The sequence below is a fragment of the Protopterus annectens genome, chromosome 8.part0 (assembly GCF_019279795.1).
Source record: "Protopterus annectens isolate FY-2018-M chromosome 8.part0, PAN1.0, whole genome shotgun sequence".
Taxonomy (NCBI): domain Eukaryota; kingdom Metazoa; phylum Chordata; order Ceratodontiformes; family Protopteridae; genus Protopterus; species Protopterus annectens.
In genome coordinates, this window is record NC_056741.1 from 1,835,201,251 (window position 1) to 1,835,213,750 (window position 12,500).

At 34.2% G+C, this 12,500-nt stretch overlaps 1 protein-coding gene across 1 annotated transcript in view; it reads right to left on the reverse strand.

Moving 5' to 3' along the window:
- The window catches only part of LOC122808572, a 782,028-nt gene that overhangs the window by 508,213 nt on the left and 261,315 nt on the right, over window positions 1-12,500 (reverse strand). The gene's annotated exons all lie outside the window — the stretch shown is intronic.

The following is a 12,500-nucleotide window of genomic DNA, read 5'->3' on the forward strand; positions in this document are numbered from 1 at the left end:
CGATGCACATCAAAGGAATAAAGTAAAGTCTATCCCTTATACTTAGTGTATGGAAAAAACACAGAAAGATTCAAAGCCTGATACAAAGTGATGACTGAAAACACTTTTGGCCTGAAAAAAGGAAATGTTAGTAATACTACCCACTACCTGTGGAAAATCAGGGAAAGTTGACCCACCATGAGAGCGTGGAGCTCAGAAACATGCCTTGCAGATGTTATAGTAATAAAAAACAATTTTCCACTTTTAGAACTTAAGATCAGCACAAGCTGCCAGTCCAAAAGGTGGAAAGGTCAAATTTTCAACAACACAGTTGAAATCCCACAAAGGAGGAATTTGTTTGTAAGGGGGGGGGGGTCTATATGCAATACTCTGTGAACTGTTCTACAAAAAAAGAATAAAGCTTGGGATCCATGTCAGACAAGCAGATACAGCCACTAAATCCACATTAATAGATGTATACACTAAGCCATCCTTAAGTAGCTCACACCAATATTTCAAGACAAGAGGGATATTAACCACAGTGGAGCCTCTACTTCCATGTAGGCATCACTTAGAAGTTCTCATTTATTTGTAAACATAAGATTTTTCTAATAGCAGGTTTTCTGGCCTCCTTTAACACCTGCTGACATCCTCAAGAAACAAGTGCTTAAACATATTCAAGATAGAATCATCCAGGCTGTCAATAGATGCTTCTCCAAACTGGGGAGCACCGGTAACCCCTTGAGACTCTTTCAGCAGGTTTAGAGTGTGAGGAAGTCTGTGGTAATTGCCCTTGGCCATTACCATAGACAAGGAAGACCAAGATTGCCTTGGCTAATAGTAGATCACCATGATGATCTTTGGCATTTTTCTTTGAACTTTCAATAAGTACCTTGTGAATTAGTGGAAAAACTGGAAAAGTATACAGGAACATTCCCATCCCAGGAAATGAGAACATGTCTGGCCTCCAAGCAAGAATACAAGGATATCTGAAACAGAATTTCTCCAGCTGTCTGTTTTGAAAGGAGACAAACAGATCTAGTAGAGGTGCTCCCCACATCTGAACTAGATCTTGGAACCCACTACCTTGATCTTCCACTAGTGCGGGTCTGCCTAAGATCTGTTCAGTGTGTTTGCCACAATGTTCTGCTCTGACAAGATGTCTGATAGCTGAAGAGACAGAGAATAACAAGAAGCTTTCAACCAGGTTATCATTGCTAATTAGCATAGGGGTAATATCTAATACCTCCTAGTTTGTTGAGGAACTACATCACTGTGGTTATGCCTCTAACTACCAGAATAGGACTCTGAGTCCAAAGGTGGTTAGGGACTTTCAGGGAGTGAAAGGCTTCCAATATCATGTAGATATTGACACGTCTCCATGCATCCTTGGGGTCCCTAAGTGGAAGCATGTGCATCCCCATTGACACAGCTCCCCAGGTGAAGCTTGGTGAATCAATCTGGACAGACTATCCTAGCACCGGGGGTGGGGGTTGAGAAAGGAAGCCCTGGACTGCTACTCAGCTGATCTCTACACCACTGTAATTCTCATCTAATGAAGGGCAGCACCAGCAGCTGTGAGTCCAGGGAAAGAAGATACTGCATACAACAATTACAGACATACAATTGATTTTTTCTCATGCAAAGATGGGCCAGTGGTAAAAGGAAAATCATTGAAGCCAGCAGTCCAAAAATGTCTAGAAATTCTCACACAGAGTCAGCATTCCACACGTGAATTTTGGAAACACCATCTAGTATGACAAGACCATGGCTTCATGCAGAAAAGCCAAACTCTCTTTGAAGTCAATTAAGCACCCTAGAAAGAAGAGTCTTTGTGAGGGTGTCAAACATGACTGTAGGAGGTTCAGCTTGAACCGTAAATATGAGACTCAAGATGAGACCTCTAGTGATTCCACACGTGGATGGAAACAATGCACAGATCAGCAAGTCCAAATACAGAAAAAATTAATGACTAGCGTCTGTCAGTGGGCCATAACTGGAGCAAGGCATTTGGAAAATACTAGCGTTGTAGTGGACAGCCCAAAGGGCAATACAGAAAACTTGATAGTGTGAACCACACACAACAAATCGCAGCTATCCTGTGAAAAGATGAGCCCTGGGGATACAAAGAAAGGCATCCATCAAGACCAGGGTCACCATGATGCAGTGGTCTGGAAACATGGGAAGCACTGTCTGCAGGACGAGCATCTTAAACTTGGAAACCTTGATAAACATTAAAAAATAAATAAATAAATGAAGGTCCCACACTGGCCTGTATGACGGCTGTTTTTGGAGAGACAAGAAAATACTAGTGAATAAACTTCATATTCTTTCTGAAGAATGGACTGGTTCTACTCCAGAGTCCAGCATTTTCTAGAGAATAGGAGGGAATGACAAAGAATGGTCTGGATGAGGCGGTACAACCTGATTGGAGGCAGAAAATCCCTACCTTAGTGGAGTTGTCATCCTGCCATTTCCTTTTATTGCCTTAGATATTGTTCATCTGGGACTTCTGCTGGTTAGGCACCAAGAATGATCTTACTTAAAGGAGGAGAACTTGGGAATAGGAAACATTTTTGATACTCCCTGCATCAAATTACCTCTGTGATCCCAGTGTTAAAGGATCTGATTTGCTGTGGTACCAAACATACAATCAGACACAAATGGAACATTAATAATTTTACTTAACTCATCAGAAAATTTTTGGGAGGCACCAAGCATACCTCCTAATCACCACTGACAATCCTGCATTTCTAGAAATAGTGTCAGTCCTCTCCAAGGCACTTTTTAAAGCACATTTTAACAGCCAAGAAATATTGAAAACATTATTTTAACCTGGAACATTTGCTCTGTAGGCAATGTTGTAGCAAACTCATCTAACTGTACATTTACCTCTACACAAACTTCCACATAAAACACTGTCAGTTAAACACTTTAAAAGCTATCATGCTGAACTGCTGCTAGCTACTTGTCTAGTTAATCTGAGGGACTGGGCACAAAGTGCTTGTAGTCATCTTATTAGCAAAGGTCACTTGGGACACCAAATCAGGGTTTGCAGACAAAAGAGTTTGGAGGCCAGGCAAGGATGGGCATACCCAAAATTTCTTAAACCCTTTCTTAGGCAAAGTCTCAATGAACAGAGAAGAACTACACGCTTTCCAAAAGACCTCTAGAATGCTGGGATTAAAAGAGGGAAAAGGAAGCATCTGTTTGAGTCCCTGCATCTGTTCATCATCAGAGGAGCCAACTGATCTGACACAGAGAGGTCAGAGTCCTTAGACAAAGGATCCCCTTCAAAAAAGGATCATTAGCAGATTGACTGGGGATGGATAAGGCCAATCATTAACCAGATGGGATAGGTTATTTTGAGCACAAAAAGGGAAAATGGCTATGCTTAGAATGGCCTACAAGAGCAGATAGCCTAGAACTCATCTATGAACCTATGAACTTATGAAATACAAACAAAAAGGAGTTGCTTATCTGAGCTCTGCAATTGATGTCACCCAGTTTAGGAGAAGCAATATTCCAAGAGATCTTTCTCTGGCTGTGGCACAAGAAAACTGAAATGGTACTGTCATTAAGTGTGAAGGACTGTCCTAGTCCTTCCATATTATTGGGTCTTCACCCTGACAGATAGTCAGTGGGAGGAGTTCTGAGCTTTGACAGACTGCCAGGGGGAGGGTAGCAGGTCACTACTACCCATTTCTGTGTATTCTTTGAACATAATACAATAAAAAAAGAATAAAGAGACAAAAGAGGAGGGGGGAAGTAGGAAGGACTTAATCAAGGGATTAAAATTAAGAAAGCAATTTCTCATAGTTTTTGCAGTAGAGTATGAATGCATAGAAAACTGGATAAGGCATAAATGATGGTCTTCTGCAGGTCATCTGATTGTTTTACTTTAACAAGCAGTTATGGGCAGTGATGTCAATAGCACCACTGGCCCATGCCTTCCAGCAAACACTGTATATGCCAAAAATAAGGTTTGACCAATGGGAGAAGATATGAATTGTCTGCATGATATAATCTGCTTATTTGACTAATTCAGGGAAGGCCTTACCAAGTCTTTAGCTTAGATCCTTCTAGAATGCTTCAGCTTGTTAAACTTACCATAAACAACATAACCCCGAAATTCTTGATCTTGTCCTCATGAATATAAACAATTCTTGCATACCTCTCTCTCAATCCATATATGCATGGCTAGATAGAGATATATATTTCCATTTTCTCCTGTCTATAAATCTTTTAAAATTGGAGATACTTCTCCTTCAAATACCTCTGTGTTTAAGAGACTTTTCAACAGCAAGCTTCCATCAGTTAATTGATGATCTAAATAAATTGCTTTCTAATCTACTTCAGTGGATCCTATTGCTAAAATTGCTACATGCACCTTTAATGATGACTTACACTTTAATAGTTATATTGATGACAGGCTCTCTCCACATCATACAGTATATAATGAGGAATTTAAAAACTACCTGGTTTGGTGGGCTACCCATATAAGTAACTTGTATAACAAGAGGAAGAAATTACTTCATGTTTATAGGATGTCTCATTCTACACTCTTAAGCAAAGTAGTAGAAAGTTTAAGGGAACTATCGCCAATAGGAATTTTGAACATGAGCTTAGTCACTAAAACCAAAAATAACTTCCCATACAGTTAATTAATGACCATAATTAAGAATAAACATCCAACAATGCTTGGAGCTAGCCCACAATGACACTGCAAAGTCTGATCCAAAGAAAATAGCTAATATCCTAGCTGATAAATTAATGCAATGTTTACTCCATCCAGTTATCGATACTTTGCAGATTCTGTATTCCTGGTACCCTCTCTAGTTGCTATGGAATAAATTATCTCAGCTCTCTCAAAAGCTAAGAACACTTCATCCATGGACCCTGATGACATAGCAGGTTGCCTGATTTGTCAGTAGGGTCTATATCATGAGATCAACATCTTAAAATGTCGACTCTCATTTGTTCGACACGAAAATGTCGAACTCCAACTTTCCTGAATGGCTACATCACCGATTTCTTTCCAATGGAAAGAAATTGGTTGTCTGTCCAGTTACACCTGTCCTTTCCCTGACTGTAGTGCGCTCTCGGAATTAGAATATTTAGTTAGGGGGGGTAAATATGTTTGTTTTTGTGTGGCGTTGGTGTTTGGCCAACCGATTTCTTTCCGATGGAAAGAAATCGATGATTTGGCCTTTCGGGAAAGTTGGAGTTCGACATTTTCATGTCGAACAACTGAGATTCGACATTTTAAGATGTTGATCTCATGATATAGACCCTTATCAGTACCAAGTATAGTTTACCTGATCCTTCTACTTAACATCTTTGATCAAAGCCTTTCCACTGGTTACAGTCCCAAAATATGGAAAACAGCTATTGTAATGCTGTTGTATAAAGATGGCCCAGTCATGGATAGTGCTAACTACAGTGCCATTAGTGTCAAAAGCATCATGAAGCACATTACCTCAAACCTCATTAATTTGAACATTGAAAATCTCTCAGTCCTGGAGCCTCTTCAGTTTGGCTTTGTCAGATGAGGGCTCTGTCTCTTTAATCTCATTTACTTCTATGTAAAAGTCAGTGAACCTGTGGATAGCAGTTGCACAGTACATACAGCATATCTGGACTTGGCCGTGGCCTTTGGCACTATCCCCATGCAAGTATTGCACACAGACTTGCAAATCTGGTTATAAATCCATATGTTGTAAGGAGCATAACTACCTGGTTATCTGAGAGAACCCATATGGTTAGAGTCACAGGTGTTATGTTTGAAAAAAAAATAAAACAGGTGCAGGTGTACCACAGGGATCAGTGCTGGTCCTTCATAGTTATGGCTTATATTTCTCAGACCTACAGACCAGCACTCCTGGCCTATGGTTATCCATGTTTGCAGACAACTGTAAATTGGTCAGTGTTCAATCTTCCAATAACTCACAAGTGTTCCAACATGGGTTAGACCATGTTAACATTTGGTACAAGGACAATGGTCTCAAAGTATATGTGAAAAAATGTAGTACAGTTAATTTTGACAAGCAACATATTTTCTGATAGCTTATAGGTGACACAGTCCTCTAATCAGACACTGTTGCATGGGATCTAGACACTGTTGTTGATTAATTCCCTATATTATGACAGGCACCCCAGTACTTTAGAAAGTCTTTTAACTCTTTCATCTAATTTCCAAAGGCCGATCAAAAGAAGTCTTAACTTCCATTTACTCATACTTCATCAAACCTATTATTGAATATAATGCCCCTTTTGACATGCATTTTTGTACACACATTATTCAACTTGAAAAATCTTTTTTTATACTCATTATTTTAAAATCATTATGGAAATAAAGTTGTGAATTATTGGTTGTTATTGGTGTTTGGTCTTGTCTTAATTAATTGAAATAGCCATTAACTTTTTTATAAATTATAAGGAATTTTGAATATTTTTTTCTATGAGCTTTACTTCAGTTTTTAAAATGTTTAACTACAGGCAAATTAAGAGCAATTTTCATTTTTTTCATCACCTTGAGTAAATGAAATACTATAAATTAGTAATACATTACTCATTCATGCTGCTGTCTTACAAGGTAATATGCAAAGTGAATTCTTTAAAATGTGCACAAACATCATTGTACCAACTGTAAGATTTTCTTACCGATAATACAAGTCAATGATTCAAAGGCAGTTGCACCTCTGACAAATTTACATAAGCAGCATCACAGTACTGAAATGGTAAGTTTTAAATTTTAAATATGTGTTGTTTACACTACTTTACATTTTAAGTTGACTTAAATGTAGTATCAAAAATATCTTTTGACATTTAGAGAAAAGTCAGAAAATATTTTTCTTGTAAACTGCCAATTCATATTGGACCACAAAAAGATACTTTGAACAAAGGACTGACATTTAGCCACTTTTTTGGCTGCAGCTGTATAACTGTAAAACAAGCCCCAAGATGTATACAAATAAGGCTCAATCCAGAAATAAAAGAAGCAGTCCTGTTATGAAAGGTATACAAGATGACAGTAACTGACACAAATACCATTATATGTCAATGGCAAGGAATACACAACTACTTCCCTATGTCTAGTATGAGTCATACAAAGCAGACTTGAAATGGATTAAAGGAAAGAGAAAGGCTTAAAGAAAAATAAGATCATGTTGATATGTCAAGCCCCATTATCAGCCATTTTTCAGAAAACATATTAAAATTCTATTAGAAGCAGTCAGATTTATTTTAAGGTGTTAGAATAGCTCAGAAAAACAAAGAGTGAACAAATCAATTTTTTTTTAGTTTTAAGGTGGAGTTTTCCTCTAAGAGAAGCATTAAAGGTAATCAAGCAATGTACGGTGCTTGCCTTACAATGGTAACTTATTCTACAGGCTTGGTATATGTTAGCAGTATGTATGAATAGGGATTCTTTATTAAAATACATACTATACCTTATATATACAACATATATTAATTTACAATTATTTACAATTACTTGCACTTTTAACTTGTTAAACTCATTTCTAATTTAACTTTATATACAGTAACAGTTGTTAATTCATATTATTAATTCCCCAACTCTTTTTTTCCACAACCAAAATAGTCTTTTTCAGTATTAATTGCATATTAAGGATCTTTTTAAACATCACCTCTCTTTCTTTTTGAAAACATAACCATATACTGTAATATTTCTATATACTTGTTTCTTCCATCTCACATCTGATATTATCACTCTACTTAATATTACTAAAGTATAATCCAAAATTTATATTGAATACTTAAATTTCCTATAACTGAACACTTTCCTCCTATATTCCAAGTAACCTCTCCCTCTCATGATCCATTTACTAGCTGTCTTGCTCCTTCTGTTAAAATTCTAGTGTCTAGTAATACTATAATATCCATACCAAGTGAACCTCACCATTCTAATACACCAAATGTTTTTAACATTCTTTATACTATTCACATTTATACCTACGATTTTTGGTTTTATATAAACTTATTTACCTTCTTCTTCCTTTTTTGTTCTCTTTCAAACCTATATTCTTACATTTCCATTTTCTATATTTAACTCTTTTCCCAATGGAATACTTTTTGCCTTTAATCATCACTGAGTTAGTATCTCCCACTTCACTAGAATTGAATGCTTCTTACTCCTCTTCTTTTTCTTCCCTCTTATATCTATCAGATCTATCATCTTTTCCTAATTCTTTATTCTTTACCATTATATTTTCATTCTTCTTTTCCACTTGTTCCACTTCTATATCATGCTCTAAAACAACTTTTTGTGCATGTTCATCTTTCCCTTTCCCCTTTTCTTTACAACTCATCCATGAATGTCCCATATGTTCACATTTTATAAATTTTAGTTCACAGCTTTTTGCTTTATGACCTGATTTACCACAAATATAACACCTTCTCTTAAAAAAGTTACTAATTAAATAATCATTTTTACCACACCAAAAAAGTCTTTGGTTGCCCTCAGTAATTCATAAACCCTGTATTTCCATCCACATTTATCATATTGGTATATGTAACACATTTTCATTTTTCATTTGCATCACAACATCCCAATAAGAACTTTCAGTCTCTTAACTTCTGTTATCATATATCTTTGTAATATGAAGGACATCCTTGCAAATAGTCTTTAAATAGTCTCTTAATGTTTCTTTTTGTACTTCAGTTCAAAACTGTAAATGTTCTTTTTTGTCTTTTTATTAAATGCTTGAACAACATATAGATTTCAAGGATTATATTGTTTTTATTTCATACTATTCTAGGAATTTTTCTTATACCATCCTGATTTAAACAAAATTCATAAAAACAGTTGTCATTAATATGAATAAATGCTCTTACCTCATTGGGAACGATACCCAGTGGTGGAATAATTTTGTCTCAGATTTCATATCTATCAAGTTCCTTCTCCTTTTTACTGCTTGTTCTTAAATGATACTTGTACTTTTCACTTCTATTTTCTTTTCTTCCCTTATTTCTCCTTCTCGTATGGTTTACCCATATGACTTCTTCTCTTCTTATATCTTCCACTTCTTCTTCTTGTATCCTCTCCATTATTTTACCCCATGACACTGCCTTTTCACTTTCCAGTTCACTCTCTTCAGTTAAGTCTTTTAAATATACATCCTGCAACCCTCCCAACTGAAGGTTTGTAACAATACATCCCTGCTGCAATTCAGCATTTCTCACGAACAGCTTCTGTTGAAAAAATAATTCTGTAACCTGTGAAGGCTCAAACATCTTCACTTGTACCTCCTCCTGTATTGCCTCATTCTCACCTGTTTTCACCCTTCAATCCTCTAGTTCTGATATTAATTCTTCCAACCACTAAATCTCTTGTGAAGGTTTGACTGTTTTTGCTTTTAATCCACATTTGACTACTTCTTTCCCAACATTATCAGCACTACCGTCACTCTCCATACTTCTTCCTGCTTCTCCGAGCTGCATCTGCCAGAAGCAGGAAGTGTTACTTTGCTCAGCATCCACACTCACAATGAGTAGGGGGTTTTTTACTGATATATACATTACATATTATTTACATATTTGCATATTTACATACTTCTATATGTTACAAACTTCAATTTAAGCATTCCTGCACACTCTTTTATCCACAACCAAAGGATTATTTTCTCCAGAATTTTTGTCAAAGTCCATTTTCCATTGTATTTAATTTCATTAAGTCTCTTGCTCCATATAGTCCATGAAACATAAAATATGACTCTGTTCATTTTCTTCACTTCTTCCTGTTTTTGTGCACCATAATAACCAAATTCTATTATGTCCATATTTTTGTTCAAATTTTAACATACTTTTTACCCTATTATGTTTACATATTTCTTTCCACAAATTATTAATTCTTTCACATTTCAAAAACACATGCGCAGTCATCTCAACTCTATACATTGATGCCATATTCTATCTTGCATTTTCTTGTAAGGCATATTTGCCTTAACCGGCAATTTTCTAATAGAGAATCTCCATAAGAATCATTACATTCTTTAATCTTTTTATAGTTATTATATCTCATCCTTATAGCTTTTTTCTTATCTATTTCTAAATCTTTCCATGGATGTGCAGTAAAATGGTTTTATAATATTCAAGTACCATTCCTTTCTATTTTTCTCGCATATATTCTTTTTTATTTTCCATAACACAATTTTGTTTTGGTACTTTTTCATTTCTTCATTCACAGTGCTTTTACTTCTTTTTTAACTCTTTCACATTTCAAAAACACATGCGCAGTCATCTCAACTCTATACATTGATGCCATATTCTATCATGCATTTTGAACTTCCATTCCTTCTCATAATTCTTTGTATTTATAATATAGTATCATTTCTATCAACTTGTTATTATCCTTCATAATCCCTTTTAAAACCTTATATAAAATTAAATATGCTGCATGTACTATTGTGATTATTAAACCCAAGCCTCCTTGCCCTTCTTTCACATATATAATTCCTCTCTTGACTGGATTCAGTCTAGATCCCCATATAAAAGAAAATATAATCATCATTAGTTTCTTTTCATACTAAATAGAAATTGTATATATGTTAGAAAGATAAGCAACTTTTCCTATTACCATGGTGTCCAACAAATGTGCTTTTTTTCTATATGAAAATCTATATGATTTCCCAAAGTAGTCATATCCTTTAATTCTTTGAATACATTATCCCATTGTTGTTGTCTGTATTCATTCCTTCCAAATATTATTCCTAATATAGCTATAATTTGTTCATTGATTTCAATACCTCCTATCATACCTTCAAAAACAAATCCTTTGCTTTTCTCTTTATGTATATTTAAACCATTTTTAAATGTATACTTAATTTTTCTGTTACTTTTTTAACCATACTTTATTTTTAACAAGTAGTACAATGTCATCAGCATAATTATACATTACTGGCAATTGTACTTCCTTCATCATTTTTTATCCTCTACTACTTGGCATTTTATTAATTCCCTCCCTATTACATTCATAACTAATGAGAAAATTATACTACTAGCAGGGCATCCCTGTTTATTTCAAATTCTATATTTATTTCTTCCCCAATCCAGCCATTTACATTTAGTTTCACATAGTTCCTTTCATAAACAGATTATATTACTTTTAATATTTTTCTGCTTACATTATATGCCTACAAAATTCCCCATAATGATTTATTTTTAATATTATCATAGGCTTTACTTATATCCTCTATCATAACATTCACTTCTACATTTTTATTTATGATATCTTCAATTATTTCTCTTATTATCCATAATAACTCTTTGACTTAGTTTTCCTTTTCCTCCGAATACATTTTGGCCATATATTCTATCCATTTTTGTAACTTTTTTTGTTATTATTGTTATAAAAAATGTATAGCCCATATTATTCAATGTTATATGTATCAAAATGTTTTATTTCTTTTTTAAATATAAATTTTATAACTCCTGTACATATCTCTTAATCTTTAATTCCAGTTTTGAACCATTCATTCATAAATTCTACAAACATTTTTTTTGCCACTCCTTCATTTCTTTATACATAGCATATTCAATTCCATCCATTCCTGTTTCAGAATTCATTTTAATATCTTTTAGAATTTCATTCAATTCTTTCATAGTTATTTTTGTTCCAAATACTCATTATCTTCATAATTTAATTTTTCACCTTTATAAATTTGTTCTGTTTTTTTTTCCCTTTTAACAAATGATTGCAACACACATTCTTTAATTATTTCATATATTCCTTCTTCCTGTCTTATTTCCTTACCTTTCTTATTCTTTAATTGTATTATTTTATTCAAATATGGTGCTAGCTTTTCTTTCTTTCCTTGTAAACAATATTTTTGTTTATAGAACAAGTTAATTGTAATTTGATTCATGTTATATATTTCTCATTCTTTTTCATAAAATTAAATTTTCTCTTCTAATAAGTCTCTGAATATTTCTTAACAATATCTTATAGCTCTCTTTTTCTTTTCTTCCTTATACAATCTGAAACACTTTTTATATTTCTCTTTAAAATTAAGCCATCAAACAGTCCAATTCTCATAAACTCTCTCATATTTATATGATTTTTTCCATAATTCCAAAAGTTTATTCTCTTCTACATCAAATTCCTTTTCATATACTCTTTATTCCTGTTTCTATTCTTATATATTCTTCATTTTTCCTGTACTTTATCCCATATATCTACATGATATGAAAATATAGCATACTTAAATCCTTTTTTACCTTTAAGCTATCAGATATTAAAAAATAACCAATTGCTGTCCTAATTTCATTCCTTTTGTAGGTCCAGTGATTATTCTCCCATACATTTAACTTTCCACTTCTCATAATTTTCTTTAACTATTTTAACATCGTAATTGCTCTTATTTTTTTCTTAAATTACAATTAAAATCACCCACCACTATAATGTCCATATTTACACAAATATATTCAAGAATATTTGTAAACATCATTTCTGTCTCCTTTGTTGTTACATATGCATAAAAAACTAATTCAATACACATATT